The 19,504-nt window shown below is 37.9% G+C and overlaps 1 long non-coding RNA gene across 1 annotated transcript in view; it reads left to right on the top strand.

Moving 5' to 3' along the window:
• The window catches only part of LOC125770308 (uncharacterized), a 72,702-nt gene extending 56,298 nt beyond the window's left edge, over positions 1–16,404 (top strand). The window contains exon 3 of the long non-coding RNA XR_007419161.1: positions 16,130–16,404. This is a non-coding gene — a long non-coding RNA (uncharacterized LOC125770308). The remainder of the gene's footprint in view (positions 1–16,129) is intronic.
• Positions 16,405–19,504: the final 3,100 nt, after the last annotated feature.

The following is a 19,504-nucleotide window of genomic DNA, read 5'->3' as shown; positions in this document are numbered from 1 at the left end:
TTTTTTTTTTTGAGCAGCTTCCATTAAGAAGAAAAGATGCCCAAAACATATTCCATTAGTAAAATAATTTATTTGTTCTTTTGAAATAAATCCCTACAAAGCGATAGTAGTTTGACCTTATTTTTAGTTATTTTTTTTTTTAATTTTTAATTTTTGTTTTGTTACATCTTGCAACAACTTTTTTATAATTTTAAGATACGTATAAATTATATTCCACTACAATTTTCGTAGCGTAAGTTGAGCCCAAATGCATAAGCCTGCCTCACAAACTAAAAAGTCACGCACCAAGAATGACGCTGGTGGAAAACTAATTCCATCTCAAACACCAAAATTCTGCTGTTGGAATTCAATCGAAACGAACCGACGCAAACTGACTGAATAAAAAAAATATATCTATAGAAAAGCACTGAACGGAGACTGACCAATGGGCAAGAAACAGTCCAGAAAAGAGATGTTCCTCGGTGTTAAATGGCGATCGTCGTGGACGTCTACTCACACCCCACAAAAACGCCGGTCGGCCCTGGAGAAATGATATGGTGAAAATTAAATTAAATTGAATAAATAAACACGGTTGCTTTTGCTGCTGCTGTTTCCGTTCTCTCCCCACACCTTATCGTTCCCGTTGATCACTCTCGGAACCGCAAAACGCAAGATCGGCTTTCTTTTCGATGCAAAGAGGGTGAACCGTTTTTGGGGAGGGATAGAAGTTTCGCTCAGTTTGGGGTCTTGCTTCCGCCGGGGGGGGATAGAAAACGGTGGCCATAGTTGCACTGTTGCCTGTTTGTTGGCAAACAATGCAAGAAAGAAAGGTTTCCTTACTGTTGATTGCTGCATCCACGGATGGAATAAAGAAGGAACCCAAAGATGCTTGAAGATTGAACTATTCCACGAAAAATCTTCTAAACCGTACTGTACGCGCATACCGCTGTTGAATGCTGAAGTATTGTTCATTCAATTTAAAGTACTTCAGCATCGGGACAGACATGCTGGAAGCAGCATCAGTGCTGTTTTTTTTGCCTTTAGCATCGCTCAACTATTTCTGAATTCCACGAATTTTGACAACAATCTTCAATGTTTTTAAATTCGAATTATTTCTTCCTTATTGGTGTCTTCCAATAAATTCTTTACTATAAAAATAAACGTACATTTGCAAATATAAATGCAGAAAACAAAATAATCTTCGCATTTTCAAATTAAAATTAAAAAATAATAAATTTAATTTAAAAATATTGGAAAAATTAAAAATTTGTAATTAATTTCAGTTAAACATCAAAAAATAAAATATCAAAAGTATGATCTAAAACGAAAATCAGCATTTGTAACCGCTTACCGCTAGGTCGTTTTACGTATTTTACACCAAATTAAATACATTTCTATTTTTGTATATTCTGTTTATATCTGTTTTACAATGATCTTTTCATTTTCATTGAATTATTTTGTAACTACATTCATTATGATATTTTAAACGTATTGTATCATATTTTTGGGAGTTACAGCTTAGTTTAAGGTTAAATACAATACAAGACAAATACAAGAATAATTGTATACATTAATATATTAATTACTTATTTAATTTAAAAAAAATCCGTGAGAAATTGTTTAATTCGAATAATATAATATTATCATATTCGAATAATATTCTTATATTTGTGTGTAGATTTGTGAGTGCTTTTTCGTTAAAAATAAGCAATATATAAAACGAATAATAAAAAGATATTTTAAATTTTACTAAGATCGTTCCATTTTATTTACTTCGACTCACATGATGATATCCTAATAAATGATTATTATTTCAACTATACCCTTCTCAATAACATCCTTTGAAAGTTTATCATGTAAAAGAAAAGGCATTACGGAGAAATTTTATTACGCGAATCGAATTAATTCCGACCTATCTCAGCTTCAGTTCGAAAAAAACATAAAGAAAAATGCCGCATCCTACACTTTGCGCAACATTTAGTGGTTGACTTTGTTGCGCAATCGAATGAATTGTTCCAAAGAATTGTGATTCATCCTGAGAAAAGTTTGTTGTATTTATGTTCCTTCCTTCATGAAATCGCTCTACTCTGTTCGTTTTATTTTGCTTTGACTTTCATACACATCCTTCCCATATCCTTGTACTTGTTCGCACCTGTGGCTGTGTGTGCATATGCGTGCTATTCACCACTGGATTGAAGAAGAATTCTGTTCAGACCAGACATAAAATCGTACTGGAACAAAGCATCAGTTGGCAGTGCATTTCAAAACATGACCAATCTCCCGAAAGCCCGCAACGGGTACACGTGGAAAAGAACAAGGAAGAACCGGTGCTTCGGAAGGGCAAAAAATCCAATTAGAGAGTCCGTGATTTTTGTGGGGTTAAATCACCAAAAACCACGAAAGGATGGAGAAAGATGAAACGAATAATAGAAAACCTGTTCCGCGGCACAAGATTCGACCCACTCGCCTAGAATTTGGACCCTATCCCTTAGGCCCTTATCCGGACTACCTCGCCTATTGCCACGGGTCCGAGCAATCCTTTTTACTTGTTTTTTTTTTACATTCCCTCTTCACTCTATTTCTATTTCTACGCATGCTTTTTTTTTTCTTTAGACCGCCACGATGTTTCTTTCATTTGTCCTCGGCGTCACGGCTTCCTTCCTGCCTGCTTCACGACAGGTTCCTAATACCCCAGGGACAGGAATAGCGTGTCGTGCACTTGCAGCGATTCACCAAACTTGCTTGGTGGCTCCGATTGCTCTAAAGACCCGTATTGGGGTGGGGGGATACGATCAGAAAAAGGAAAAGGAAACAGGGCACACTAATCGAAAAAAAAGCCCCGATGGAGGGAAGGAATTAAAAATGCATCTCACCCTTTTTTCGCCGAGCTCAGGAAACCAGTGTGTGCGTTGCGAGAGATTTCGGGATTCCACACACAATCCTGATTTTGTTTTTGTTTCGATGGAGAATCTAGGCACCTTCTAGTATGGCAGGAATGGCGGGGAAAAGTAATACAATGGCGGACAGAAACAACGCTGGAGACCGGCGGGTTGTGGTATCTGCAGGGCAATAAAATAAACCTACAAATTTATGTCCATTCCTATTTTGCCCATTATTTCTTTCAATCCTTCTTGTTTTTTTCTCGTCAGTTTTTCAAGCGCTTTTTTCTACTCCCACTCTGTTTCTGTTGCTCCCCTTCCTCCAGGTAGGACTCCATCTTTCAAACAGACATCGAAAGGAGCGAGTAAGAACAAGGACTTATCGAAAGGGATAAAATATAGAAACAAATAATTGGTTTTTTGCTCGCATGATCACATCTTATAACATTCAAATTTTCATTTAAAGTAAAGACAGGAGTTGCTACTAAGTTAAATGTTATATTTTAGGGTTTGATTTTCATTGTTTTTATCTATTTAATTCAAGTTTTTCTATGATTTCTATTATTTATTTCGTTATAATTTATTTAAATTATTCATTTTTTTCATCAAAATTAAGACAAATTCTTAAAAAAAAACCAGTGGAAAAATCCAAAATTGATAATATTTTAATTTGTTTACCGGTATTTATATAAAAACATATTTCAAATAGTTATTACAGATATTAAACACGTCCTTCCTAATTTTTGTCGTAGTTATTTTCTATCTGTGCAAAATCTTATTTTACGATACATTCTATCGCTGTATGGGCTTTTAGCTTAAAAAAAATTAAGACCATTAGACGAAAAACAATTTAATGTTTTTTTTTTATTTTTTTTTTATTGCCATAAGGACGAATAAGAACCATTTTAAAGTTCGTTAAAAAATACATGTGATATACAACTTTGTATGTTTTTATCTACCACTATGATTATGTCTTGCACTATAGGATATGATCATGTAAGTTGGATAACTATGACTATTAACAGTTTTAAAAAATTTAATTATATTATTTAACCATTTTTTCTATTATAGTAATTAGTAATATTATAAATCTAGATGTAGATTGTAACTGTAGATGTAAAATTTGCCTTCATTTTTGTTTACTACAATCATTAAATAAAATTGCACAATATTGATGCAGTTGCATAAATGCAGATTATTTATTGAAGCAAAAAATTGTTTTGAACGCAAAGAGAAGGCAACATTGTTTCACAAAGCTAGATAGAAAAAAAAGAATTCATCCAAAATTTCTAATCCCACCTCATCCCAATTTGTCATCGGGTATTTAAGCAAACCGGTCACCTTACGCCCAGCACAATCCGTTGCCAGGGCAACCCTCAGCCGTACCCCGATCCTTGACAAAGTAAATGCAAGCCGCCACATTTCGGAGATTGTCAAAGTTTTAATTTTCCCATTCCATTCTCTGTGCGCTTGTTCTTCCTTTTGTTGGGTCGTGTCTTTTTTTTTTCTTCTCCGTACCGGTCTATAGAATGTTAAAAAGTTATGTAAACTGTGTCTCCACCCTTCCGCATGCACTTTCGTAAACCTTCTCCACCCTCTTCCATAGCGAGAGCATAGAATTGTCAAACATTCAAACCGCGATCGTACGCGAACCAGCTATGGCCTCCTTCTTGTGGCGATAGTTTCTCCCTTCCTTCGCTTACGTTCCACCGCGCGAAGCGTTTTCTTCGTGCAGTTGCAGATAACCTAAAATATACCCCCCGTTTTTTTTTGGGCAACAGCATCATCAACAACAACAATAATAGTAGCAGCAGCAATAAAAAAAAACCTCGTGAAAAGAAAAACCGAACAGCATCGTCATCCACGATTGCAATCGTTCGCACCAGCGCAGGGAGTCCCGCAAAGGGGACAAGTGTGCCGAGGGGCTAAAGAAAGAGGTAAAGCAAAGGAGAAGATAGACGTTGGAATCGGAGCTGGGAGTGCCCGGTTTTGGATGATGCGACGCGAAAACTCCGTGGAGAATGGAGAGGAGACTGCCAAATCCAAACATCTTAAGCCGGGCACCAGAACCAGAACCCTAGACACCAACGCACACCAGGGCACTGGTAATATTCTACTACGAGACTAGGTAAAATTGGTGGAGAAACAGAGAAATAGACAGAAAGAGAGAGAGAGAGAGAGAGAGAGAGAGAAAGAGAAAAAGCAAACGTATCTTTTCCACAAACTACCGAAGGGCTCAAAACACTTGCCTGTGGCCTAGGGGTGTAGATGCTAGTTTTATAACTGCCCGGGCTGCTTTTGGATGTCTAGAGGTCTAACTAGAATTCCTGTTTTGCCACTCGATGCATCAATTGCTATTCTGTCTGTTTTTCCCTCATTCATTCCATTCCTTATTGCATCGCCTACTTCGTGCAGATAGCCGATGCAGGGTTTTCCATGTCAAGTTTTCATCTATTTCCTTGAGGATATATTTTCTCTATTTTTCTAATAAATTTACTTGAAACTTTTAGCAATCTTCTCTACACTATTATTTGCTTTTATTGAAGTTTGAAGTCAGCTGGAGATGTTGCGAAATTTAATATGTTGGAGTCTTTTTTTATATTTTTCTGTTTTCAAAGAATTAAGATTTAGATTGATTTCTGTTTTGGAAAGATGCGCTTGAACTACGTAAATCATGCCATCAAAATATGCAATAACCCAAAGAAACATTGAAAAACGAGCTGTAAACAAACCTTCAAGAAAATAAGAAACGTATAATAGTACTACCAAAATTTGAGAAGCCCTATAACTCTCCCGCATTTTTCTATTTCGTTATCATCATCTTGCGTTTCATTACCTACGTTCGTTCGTTCGGTGCGTTTTGTAACTCACTTTTGCCTAGTTCTGGACATCTCTCTCATACTGCCCAAAGATCCGCGCCTCGAGTAACATTCAACTGCATGTAACTGCAAGGGGTGTCGCTTTTTTTTTGCTTTTAAATGTTGATCACAATGATGACGTTGCTGTGCTGCTGATGATGATGCCGATGATGATCATGATGGGTAGGGTTGGATTTCGCCCTAAAGATCGCACTAGCGCGTGTGTGTGTGTGGGTTGGTGGTGGTATGTGGGCGACCAACAGTCACCGAAGGAGGGGAAGCAGCACGGTACGAAGGATGTGTGGCTAGAACGAACTGTGTGCCGGAATGAATACGGCCAGCCAAAGGGCGGAAGCAAGACGCACAAACGCATCCCGAAAAACGCATACGCGCACCGGCACACGCAAACATACGCACGGCCGGCACCCCCGGGAGAATGGTTGATGTTGTTTGTGTTCTTCCCTTTGGTTTTGCCTTTCCCTTTCCTACCCGACACTGGGACGCGGCTTGCGTACGGTGCGTTTTGTGCCCCGAACCCGGTCGTTACCCTCGCCTAATTCACGGTCATTTCAAAGTCAAAACGCTGCAGTTCGCGCGAATGCCACCGCGCAGCCACCACGCATTGCATTTCGGTTCTAGGATAGAGAAATGCCAGCCAACAATTTCGGCTGCAAATGAACGTGTGTGGGAGGGAAAGGGAGAGGGAGAGAGAGAGAGAGTGGCAGATGGGAGTGCTAGAGGAGAGGAACCACAAACGCAAACAAATTTCGGAGAGATAGGCCCTATTTTGGCCTTCGCCTGTTTGGCTTCCAGTTTAAGCGGAGTTTAAGCTTGGTGGAGACGCGCAAGGGGTTCTTGTGCGGTGCCGGCGTTGGCGTTCGTTCGTGCAGCAGATCGAATGTGCGTATGCAACTCGCGTCTAGGATGCAGCTCCGAGATCGTGCGTGGGAAGGCGATTGCCCATTCACTGTATAAACGTGGCCGTACTTTAATGAATAAGAAACAGTAACGTGGTGGAAACGGTTAATGAAATATCGTCCGCAGACGACAATAGGTTGGGCGTGAAACTACTGGATGTAAACTAGTTTTACTAGACAATATTGAATAAGAAAATATACAGCACGTTTTAGCAAATCACGAATTAAAATTCTATTATTATTTTACAGATTAATGGTTACATTAATTTAAAAAATCAGAAATTTGCTAAATAAATTCCTTCGTATTGCTCTACATTCTACGCCGTTACGTAACGTTATGTTTAAATCTCATTCAGCCTAATTAAACTAGTTTAATTGTTTTACGAAACTACAAACGTCAAAGTTGTGTTTAAACGTTGATATTAAATGTTTTATGATTCAGCAATAGCTTTTTGTTACATTAATTCTTACATTTACTGGATCATTTAGTCGTTGCATACAACAAGTATTCTCAAATATATAACAAATAGCAATTAAAAGGTTTTCTAGCTTTATCAAATTCACCTAATCAAGTGCTACGTTCTAATAGTAATAAATTACAATATATACTTTTTATTAAAACTTTTGATATATCCAAAGTATTTGTTTTTACATGTAAGTCCGGAGTTAAACTTTGTGTAAATAATTGTGCAAACTTTTGTTTCCATCGGCATAGCCACATTATACGTTTGGTTACCATATTTCTGACAAATGTTTCTGCCAAATGTGGTCCCATGCAGCATGCGCTCGAAAACCGGCCAAATTTCCACCCGCTCTTCCTTCCCCCACCGTTTCATTAATCCCCAACCAAAACGACTGAACGCAATTCCGCATCCGCACGCATCAGCGAAAGCAACGCGCAAGCGACGATGGCCGCGTGTACGATTTTATCTTGGTTTTTTCCTTCTTTCCCATCCCTCCAACAACGAGGCCGGGAAGAATAAGAATGCATTGGACGAAGCGAAGACGCGGTCGGCCCTACATCGCAACGAACGCAAAGAAAACATGCGCCGAAATAGTGTGGCAAAGAAAACACCGCGATCTCTCGCTCAAGTGGCGCGCGTAGACGATTGCGTACACGCAATGCGTAAGCGTATACACACACGTTTGGTTGTGTGTGCGTGCATTTTTCCTTAGTTGTGTGTATGTGAAAAAATCACGAACATGTTGACGAGAGTAAAAGAGCAAAAATATATTAAAAACTTGCACTCACGCACAATATTCTGTCCTTCTCATACCAACAGTCGCCTTTCTCGCTCCGTAGCCCGATGCGTGTGAGTGCCGTATTCGAAAAACGACATCGGGGAAACGGCACTCAGTGCGATGAGTTCCTTTCGCACTAAAAAAGCGGGGAAGTAACACCGAACGCGATTATGTTTCGTGCGTTTCTTGCTTATGATTGGACCCAGCACGCGAATGTAGTGGTAAAGTGCTGCGGTTTTGCGAATGTTTGTGCAATGCCGCGAATACCGAAGCGAAACCAACAAAAAAAAACACGGCACAAAATTAAGTTTTTTTCCTACTGCCAAGCGAATACCATTTTTAAAATTTTGCTGCATATTATTGGGCAACAATGAAAAAAAAAATTAATGACAATTTAAATCAATTCCTTCCATTTTTTTAAATGGAAGAATTCATGCAACATGATCTTCTCATTAGTAACAATTGTCACTTACCAATAATCTTATCGAAAAATCTTTTTTAAATACCCTTAATATTCTTTCTTTTAGTTTCAAAACGGTAATTGAATGAAAAAATGCACACTCCCAAAATGAAGCGATACGGAAGAAACACTTACCAGGCAGATAGATTAATTAAAGCAAATTAGCAAATAAGATAATGTTGATTTATTTGCTGCTCTCATTTTCCCATTCTTTTATGGACCGATTTCCTTGCCCCATGTGGCTCGTACGGAGTTTAAATGCCCTTTTTTTCTTCTTTGGTTCCCTTTACTCCCACCCAATTCCTACGCCTTGCAAACGTGTTGCTGCCTGTTGCGTGGCCCACACTTATCTTATGCACTAGCCTCCGTCCCACTAAGCTGTGCGCCCGGTTTTGAATGGAAGGAAACGTGTGGGTTTTACGATCCGTTCAAAGCTTCGGGTGTTTTTTGGTTGGTATATTTTTCACTCTTTTGCTCAAGTCAATTTTTTCCGTCTTTTGTTTCGTCGAGCATTAACCTCCTCACATGCGCGTGTGCGCTTGCATTGACGCGCATATTTTTTTACGCAATAAAACCGCAACACATTCGACCACTTTACGCTGCTTCGAATGATCGTCGGTGGAGAGAAAGTTAGTAAACCGGTAACCAGTTTGGGACGCTTATTCGCGCCCAATAAAACCGCATTCGCGCAAGAAAAATTGCCGCAACACACACGCAACCTGTGTGCGCGCCCTTAGAAAGTCACTTTCGGACAGTTTGTTTCGGATGAAATAGTATCGTGGAACGAAGAAAAAAAATGTTTGCCGGACGGAAATGATCGTCTTTCTGCGGGCGGTTGTCCTCTGCATCGATTGCGGGGTCGCCCGTTGTGGTTAGATTAAAATTGCAACACACCGATGCGTGATCTCGCGCAACCGTGGCTGCATTTCCTACGCCCTTTCGAATCGGTTCAGATAAGAAAAAAAAGCCAAAAATTATAAAATAGGTCAAACGCTCTTGCACGACGATCACATCGCGATGGCGGTGGTAACGGCCATACCTTCGATAGCATATTTGTGTTTTAGCACCACGGGGTCAAATCGTGCCAAAGGGGGTGGCAGAGAAATCCGTCAATCGAACGGTTCATCGATAGAAACGAGCGCCTGCAATGAAATGGCAAAAATCTCTAATCAAACCGATCGACTTCGTGTCGTGCGCTTTGAATGCATTCCCATCATGTCCCACGTCACTCTTGACGACGGACGCTATGCCAAGGCCTTCGCCTTTCAGCACTCCATTAGCAATCGATCTATTTTGTTTGAAACAGGGTTTACCGGAGGCAAAAAAAATGGACGAATAAATATTAAAAGTTATCCGAAGCCGTAATAATTAATTATAAATAAATAAATAAATATTAAAGTTAGGCTTTTCTTAACAATAAAATAATGGGGCTGTATGGAATCCATCTCGGACCCCAAGGTGGGGACAGATGCATGAAAAAATGTTTTAAAACCATTGTGCCGTTGAATGACAAACCCTGTAAAGTAGCACACCCGGATGGCATTCGTGCTCCAACTCTGGCTCTTTCGTTTGCCTCAAGCTAGAAGGGAATTTTTCAGCGAACCCTTTAGTTACCTCCCTTCTTGCTTTTCCCTTCCCACCACAATCGCCCACTTAACCACCCAACCGAGGGGAACGCAAAACACCAAAAAAACGAGTTTCTAACCACCGTCCACGCGTTATTTATCGTACGCATGCATTCACGCACCACGCCCCAAAACATGCTGCTGCATGTGCGACTTGATACTCAGTTTGAATTTTCGCCCAGCAGCATTTATACTACCACGGCATTAAGGCAAGATCGCAAACGTCACGCGAATGCAAGCGCCATTTTGATCGTCGCCCTCGTACCCCTCCGCGAGCCGTTATCATTGCTGCCGTGTCCGCTGTGGATCGTGCCGAGGGCCGCACATTTTAACGTTTGTATCTCGTTGTGATTCGTTCGCACACACGAAAAAGGTCACATTTTTGGAAACGCATCGGAGATTGCACATCGTGCCAATGAAATGTCGAAAGAAATATTTTTATCTCCGCTTTGGATTCGATTTTTTTTCTCTTAACTCGTTCAGCAAAAAAGGTGGTTTTGGGGTTTGTTTTGTCGCTTTACATCAACCACGTTACAAGATCGTACCGTTTGTGATAAGAAATTCAAATCGTGCGGTTGGGTCGGTTTCGAAAGTTCGGTGTGACATGTTTTAATTTTGTATACGATAAATTTGCATTAGCGGTATGCTAATTTGAACCATGATAACAGACACGTTTTTGGGTTATATTTATTTGAAGTGTGAAGTCTTTTCTCTTTTGTAAAATGGTTGTAAAAACTGGTTTAAATAAAAACAATATTCATAAATAAATAAAAGAAAATCATTTAAACTATGTGCTGTAATATGTACTTCCGATAAAAACTGTAAAAGTGAAGTAAAATCCTAAAATATATCTATTAAATGTGAAAAAATAAGTTTCCAACAAAATCATCAAGTCAGTCAGATACATACGGTTTAATAAACAAATTAACCTATTAATGTAATAATTAAAAAAACCATTATTTGCTTCAGAAACATGTCTTTAATTTTTAAATCGAACTTTGCCTTAAATTTTCCTTAAATTTGCCTTTTATTCTTTCACGTCACTGCTTGAGATTTCCAACGGAACGATTTTTCACTACACGCAAATATTGATTTGTGGCAATTTAAACAAATTGTTCCAAATCCCTTTAAACGCAGCATCTAAACACATGCAAATTAGCTTACATCGTTGCGCTTCACAGAGCTCCAGCTGTTTGAAGGTCCACATTCTTCATTGGCTGGCAAATTTATGACCTCTTGTGGTGCTTCTCGCTACCTACCGAAGGTCGCCTTAGGCTGTTTGCATTTCGGAGTTTTTTTTATTATCATCACTGATTGAATATGCAAATAGCTCACCATTTCCACGGGTTGTGAAACATCACTGCGTGATGAATTACCTATCGCGAATCAAAAGTACCAGACTTGAAGATCCTTAAAGGGAATCGCCAGCACAACTTCCATCGTTTGATCGATCCCGTTGAATCAATCTGGCGATTGTGCAATGAACGAAGTTTAAACTTTTCTTTTCCCGTCTAGAAAAGGGGCGAAAGTAATTTAATTTTCTTCCACTCATTTGCATACTGCAGCAAGGGTTTTTTTGTCTGGGTTCAATAGAAAAGCACGACATCATCTTAGTCTGCATAATTTCATTTTGATCGATCGTTTGATTGCTGCTGCAGGGTTCAACAGGCCACAACATTCACCAGGGGGAAGCCGACATGTAACAAAGAAGAAGAAGGAGAAAAAAAACATGAAAACCAGTGCAGTGAAAGTTGGTGACCTCACGGGTTTTTGGCGCGCGTTTTCGCCCGATATACTTCCGGGATATTAAAGGGCATCGATCGATTTGCATAAGCGCGATCGCACGGTGATGCAAAGATTTTTAATTCTAATTTACATACGTTGAAGCTTCCAGTGTGTTCGTTAGGATGGAAAAAGTCTCACCTTCGGAAGGCAAATGTTGTCTTGCAAATTGTGTCCGTTATTGGGATTTAAATTTCCGTTAAGGATCGAATGCGAATTTTAGCTTGAATATTCATCAGTTTAAATGCATCTTAATGTATTCCGTTAAAATGTCTGAAAGAAAGTTTGTCCGGGCAAACGAATCAGCTGTAACTGATTTTTAAATATTTTACATTCATATAAAAAGCAATGTGCACCATCAAAACTGCTTTTAATCGTTTTTTTAATCTTTTGCTGGTAGTTTTAAATGCAAGCAAACAAACAAGCAAAAAACCGAAAGCAACATAAAAACTCATCAAACGAATGGCTTTTTTTGTTGTGGAGTTGTGAGTATAGGCCAAAAATAATTACCGCGCTACTACCGATTGGCGAAGGTTTGCGAGGTTGTCCATTCATACGGCCTAGGGCATTCGGCAAGAGCAGCGATCACAAACGGAAACGCTGCAGGGTGGCTTCATCCCCCGTTTGGCATTTGAGGGTTGATCCGAAGGAAGGAAGGCTAATTAAATGCTGCGCCGCAACAAGTGGTCGTTCGCTCGTTTAACCTTTACCGTCGGTGGCTTTGCGTAGTTGACCTCGCAAATCGCATAGACGAAGGGCTTATTTTTCATTTTGGATTTTGGGGTTAATGAAAAATAAAACACATATTTGTAAAACAATAACAACATGTAGCTATGCAATTAATTGAAATCATCGTTAACATACATATGCATAGTTTACTAAAATAAGACAGCTTTTAAACAATAATTATAAAGAAAAAAAACTTAATTAATTACAAAATTGAGTAACTTTTTTCTGATATTTAGATTTTTGATATGTTGAGCTGTTTAAAAATACTTCATATGTTACATATGTAACATATGTCATATGTTAACAAATTTTTTCATTATTGTTATATTGGTAGATACATACCATCAGGTTTTTTTTCTAGTTTCTATGTTTGCAACTTCGATCAAGTTTATCATATTTTCTTTCAATTATCTTTTTTGTTTGTATAATTTTTCACAAAATGTCAAATATTTCTTCTCTTTCTAAATGTTATCTATGGTTCCTTGCAGTTTCTCACTGTGGCAGTTTGCCATTTGCTATAAAATAAAATACTTTTCTTTTTTATTTTATAGAGGCTTTAGGCCTATTGGCTGACATTTACCTCGTTGCTTTAAATTATTTGTAATACAAATTCCTTAAATTTTTCATTTTTATAATTGGTACAATAAAATAAAATATATTACTGATTTCCTATTAGTTCTATTAGTTCCTATTAGTATACTTTTGAGAATATTTTGCAATCTATTGTTTTAATATTCTAATATTTCGCATTTTTTTTGTCTGTTTTGGAAAATTTTCGTCAGAATTTCATTTTTGTGTAAATTTTTGTGCCTTTTCCTTCTTTCCTTTCCAAGTTTATATTATTACCAGTTTATTCTAAATGATTTTTTTTAATTATCTTTAAGTGGTTATTATTAAATTATTGATAAAAAATAGTGGAATCCGTTCTGCTTTACACACTTCTTGTATTCTTTCGTTCCATTTTTTTACACAACACATCGACGCTAATTGCTTTAAAAGTATAAAAATTGCATCACTGCATTATCATTATATTTGTCCATTCCTTTACGCAGCAGTTTGAAGAAAAGCCTCAATTTTAGACAATTAAATCAACATTAATTTTTCAATTTCAAACCATTAAAAACGTCGTCACTCAGACCTTGTCCTCACTCAATCATGCTCACCGTAATCGACGAGCTTTACAACTTTTGCATACGTTATCCGTAAAGGCTGCCCACCCGTTCGCCAAGGACTCGACGGACCTGCCGTCATCAGCAGCTATGTAACAAGATGCGCCAACAAAGTTGGTCGCCTTGAAACATGCCAATAAACAGTCCCCATATCGGGTCAGTGTGAATGTTGTATACATTTTTGTTTTCTTCTCATTCTTCGGTGGAGGTTACAGTTAAAGGGCTTTTGCGCAAATCCATTCCACCAGTTAGGAGTTTGAGTGAGCAAACATATCTCAAAGGCTTTCGTATCCCACCCACCGGTTTCCCCCCGCCTGCTACAAGGGAAAGCTTGTGCATGAATATTAATAAAATCGAAAAAACCCGTCCCGGATTCCTGTCCGCCCGGTTTCCTACAACCGTACAGCATCGTATTTGTTCGAGAAAATCATACGAAATCACCTTTTAGAAAAGGAGAGAAAAAAAACAACAACTGTCGCACAAAGTCGCATTCGGGCCAGTTGCAAAGTGCCAGTGTGGCTTTCAGCATCGGACAACAACCGTTGATGGAAAAGGGTTATTTTGGTTTTTGGGGGGTTTTGCTGGTAAACCTTAGGCCGCCCAAAAGCGCAGTGAGTTGTGTTTACGCAACTCATAAGCAAATGTGCGCGGCCCTGTCGCGAAGTCGCCATCCGTCCGTCGGAAAGGGACGCGAACGCGAGCGCGCCCGCGCGTACACACGCGGATTTAAGTAAAAGGCCAACGCAAAAGGGTCACGAGTGTCGCGCTACCAAAAAATCTGCGCTCGCTGGGAGCACTCCGATTGCCCAATCGTTACCGTACGGGAATGGTGGGGAAAACAGCCAGTCGGTGGGGCCAGTAATAAATACACAACGAAAAAAAAACATCTCACACACGCTGGCCGGACGCATACGCAAACAATCAAACACGGACACGGACCATCAGCTGTAAGTGATGACCCTGCAGCCGGTGTGCAATCGGACGCCTTGGTTGGCGTCTGGTTAGCATTGACGAAAGGCTGCAAGCGAGTGAAGGATAGCGCCCTGCTTTGGGATGGAGATTGTGGCCTTTTAAACCCGATTCCCATACGGTGCGGAATAGATAAATGTATATCCGTTGAACTTTTTTTTCGACTTGATCTAAAAGCCAAGGATCATGCCGAATATGAAGCGGAATATCGAAACCGGGTTTAAATGGTGCTGCAAAAACAACCCTTTTTAATGTAATGGAAAAGTTTTGTATTAAATAAAACTTTGCCAAAGAAAAGTGTAAATGTTTAAACGTGTAATATATTAAATAAATTTACAACAATATGGCCAGACCAACCTTCAAAAAATGAAAAAGAATATTTGCAACAAAGACTTGTTCCGATGGATTGATTTAACAAACAAAATTGTCAATCTCATGTGATTATAAATATTACTTGAACAGTCTTTTTAATCAGAAACCTTGGCATTTTCACATTAAAAGCACTTGCAATATTATTTAATTATACATACATTTCTTTTTATCTCGATAATATTTTAGGTCAACTCTTTTTCATAATTAAAATATAATATGTAGTTTTTTTCATATAAACTAATTCAATAGTATTTAGTTTTTTTTCTGAATTTCATAAATATATATAAATGTCTGTCAAAAATTGCTAAAGAAATATAAATGGAATAATTATGTGCCAAAAGACACGATTCGAATGAAAACCTTGTTAAATGTAGTTATTACAAAACATTGCCATTGGATCTTATCAAATTAATTTTGTTTGTTTTTTTATTCGTTCGCTATTTTATATTTTAAATTAAATAATTACATAATTTACTTTTCGCTTCAACGATACTTCATGAACATAATCTTTCGTAAATATCTGTAATCATCTGTCAAAGTGAACCAACGACGGATGATCTTTTAGTTTGACCTGATTCGCTACCCGTATAAAAATTCGTGCTTTTTTAATATCACTGCTACAAATGTAACAGTATGTATAGCATTTTTTTTTTATTTAACCGTCCTAGCTACGATTGTAGATGAGCTCATAAATCTTTTCCAAATCTTTAATCTTCTGAACCGATTTCGTACCGATAGAGCAAATCCCATCGTAGTGCTTTATTTTGTCCGTTGTTGATATGCAAATTTTTTTCCCTCTATTCTCTACACACGCATCGTACGTCGACCCATTAGAGTCGACCCATTCCCAGGCTTCTTTGGTGCGATGCAACTCATTTGAATATATTTCTCACTCAATACGATCAGCTGAGTGTTGCAGTACCGATGGATCGAAATTCGATCGAAATGAAGAAACGGTCTCTGAACTATAATATTGCGTAATGATGCTTTCGCACACATACGATCGACCGATGCAAACACCATTGTCAACGGCGTTCCGATGCATCGTGACGCACGTAAACATACAAGACGCACAAAACGAATGTTAATTTATGCAAAGCGTTGCAAAGGGTTTTAACGGTACGATTTTTTTTTCTCCTTTCTTACAGGACAACCTCCACATTCGTCCTGCCAAAAGATGGGAAGATGTTCCCTCCTGTGTTATTTCTAAGAAGAAAAAAAGACAGATCACACTCTGTGTGGGAAAAAAATACGCACGTCTGTATCGTCCTGATCCCGATTTGCGTCCCGAAGGCATTTTGTGCATCCTTTCGCATAGAACTGCAGAAGAGCATTCGCGCGCGCCCTCCAAAAACCGGCCTTGTGAAAGTGAAGATTCATTTGCATACGGCACCTCTCTGCTCCTCGCTTGTAATTATCGGCACAACCGGGTAAGGATGCACTTTTTTTTTCTTTTTCCTTAAAGTACTAGCGAAGGAAAGGGACGTATTTTTGTTGAGTAGTTTTTATTTGGTACCAAAATAAAAAATCCTTTATCTGAATCTTCACATTTGCCGAGTTGCAACGGTTGACAAAGAGTGGCAAAATGCGGAACCAAGCGAAAATTTGTCCGTTGGTAGAGAGATATTGTCTGTTTTTTTTTCATTTTTCAAGTGTGAGAAAATATTTATCTTTATATTTATATATTTATCTTACCGATCTTTAAACTTTTGCGTTTTGCTAGTTCTGTGTCCGTGTGTAATTAAATCGCAAATCTGATATTCAATGTGCTCTTTAAACATTTGTGGCCTTGAAAAAGAGTTTAAAATTGAGCATTGCTTTATATTGTTGTTGTTAGTGATTCCACACTCAAAAGAATTATTATGATAAAACAATTTAATTATATTAAATCATCGTTCGTGTTGCCTTATTTGTTCGCTTTTTTATCAACAATTTTAAAAGCCATTAATACAAAATTAAGAAGAATGTACATATTTTCCCAAATAGGATAATCTCTCAATGTATAACGAATTGAGCTTCTAATACGAAAGTACAACTATTTTTAATTACTCTCCAAAAATAAAAAAAATAAAGAGCTTTGAATAGGTTAATTTAATAATATAAATAATCACATTCATGCCAGTCGTATTGAAAAAAATATTAATTCGTCTAAAAGTTAATTTTCTTATTTTATTCAATTTCTTTTATTAAAGTTCAATTATGGTACAAAATAGAATAAGGGTATCGATTTTTCTTGCATTTATAAACACAATTTCTTTCATTTAACCAAATTAAACTCATGTAAAATGTTGTTAAATGCATGTCATAAGAATACAAATTACTTTGATGAACTAAATAAATTGAAATTAAAAATGTCAAATTTCAAATTTCAAATTAAAAAATCACGTTAGAACACAGAACACACAGAATGCTTAACTTCCCATGTTTTAATATTCATTTGCACTTAATAACGCAATCTTTATCATCGTAAATCAAGAGTGAAAATATACGAACTTTGTCTTGCTAAAATTTTTCCATTTTTCTGTCTTAATCCTAAAATTTAAGACTAAACGGCCAACTTTAAGCTCTATTCCACATTGTTCTCCTCGGCCTTAGTTTGTAGAAACAATGCAAACATAAAAATACCTCAACCCTCAGCTGGCCAATTTTCAGCCACCAGACCGAAATCTTCTCCCTTGCGTACATCGTTCGCATCCTTGCACCGGACGGTTAGCAAACGGTTACGTAATTATTATGCAATCTTTATTGCAACACATGTGTCCCGAACCGGTGCTGGCGAAACGTCAACAAAAAACAACGACGCACCATTACTACGGCAACCGGTTCCCGGAACCGGATCTTTCCGGATTCCAGCCAGATCCGGCTTCCGTGTAGCTTTTAATGTTTTGCTACCGTTGTATGTTGCACACATATACATTTTGCCGCAAACCGTCTGCTGTGCCATTCGGTTGAATTGCATACGGTTCCTGAAGGACCTTACGGCGAGCCCAGACGACAATCAGAATGTGGTTGTGGGTTTATATTTTTTTCCATCCAATTAGATGCCAAAAACAAAAAAAGCGAAGTACTTACCTTAACCAAGAAAAAAACACGACAGGACACATTTATTAACATTTGACGATGAATTTAAATGAGTATGCCAATATGCAAAATAGATTGTGCATCTTTTTTTTCTCATATTTATGTTACCTTCGTTGATGCATTTTGTTTTCTTCTTCTATCACTCTCTATTCTAATTCTGCCTTCTCTTTTTTTGTCTAAAGAAAACATAAAAAAACAGCCAACCCATTCGCGTCTCGGACGGTTGATGCTCCTTGCCCCCTAGAACATCCTGTCCTGGGAAAGGGAAGTTCTACCGAAAGGGAAACCACCGTAAAAAGGGTTGCAACCAACCCTGTGATCTAGGGCGAAGGAACTATTGCAGACTCTTGCCAGCCTGTTTTTACTCTCATTTCGTTCTTCCTTTTTCGTTGCATTTCTTTACACAAAAGTACACATGGTTGATGCGGGATGGCTAATCGGTTAGAAATTCCAATAGGAATAGGATAAAACTGCAGGCTCACGGTTTCACGACAGCTTGGGTACGGAACAGTGCCCAATATTTGCATTCACTTTCTGTCTGAAACGGATGCTAAGAAAAAAAACACACATTTATTTGGGTTCAATTTTCTTACCAGAATCACCATCTCCATTTCCGGAACTTGATGACCGTCCAATTCTTGAGCAAAAACGAAGGGTTTCCACACTCTATCCTGAAGGTTTCGCTTTCGATTTCCGTTTTGCACTGAGGACGATAACCGGTCGGATTTTATTACTATCCAAATTAAATGTAAAACAACTTGTCCGCTTTGACGCGCTAAAGGGCTGGGCTATAGGTTGCCGACAGCTGTATCACTGAAAGAGCGGCTTCCTGTGAGTGAGAAAAGTGAAACGCGATCCTATGATGATTTCCGGCCGTACCGCAAAAGGAAGCATGTGTTTGATTAGGAAACCAATCATCCTTTTTGGGTGTTTTGAGAGAAAAAAAATGGACACCAAATAATGATCGTTCGCTGTGAAGGATCAATATTTGCTCACAATCAAAACCTTCGATTTGGTCAGTTTAAGGGTAGAATAAGATTTGATTTGTCTAAAGAATGCAGAACTCTGGAGTATCTCTTTTGAATCTCTGTCGTGGAGAACAGTTTGAAAGAATCAAAAGGTGAGAATTTGTCCCATTAGGTTTTCTTGTTGGCTTATTACTCTATAAATTTTTTTTACAAATTGTGCAATTGTTTGTATTTGTTTTTTTATTTGATTTAACATTTTTAATTTTTCTATCACACATTCTTTTTCCATTATCCAATGATTAAAGATATAGGAGTTAGACAATTTTTTTTTAATTAGTAACTTTTATGTATTTCAATATTAAAGTACTGTTTTTTTTAATAATGGATTGAATCGTTTTTTTGTGTATTTAATGATTATCTTATGATGATATATTCAAATATAACAATTATTAAAAAATAAAGAAATTTTTAATA

This window comes from Anopheles funestus, chromosome 3RL (genome assembly GCF_943734845.2).
Source record: "Anopheles funestus chromosome 3RL, idAnoFuneDA-416_04, whole genome shotgun sequence".
Taxonomy (NCBI): domain Eukaryota; kingdom Metazoa; phylum Arthropoda; class Insecta; order Diptera; family Culicidae; genus Anopheles; species Anopheles funestus.
The sequence above is the reverse complement of the archived record's forward strand: the minus strand, read 5'-3'. Positions and strand labels throughout refer to the sequence as shown.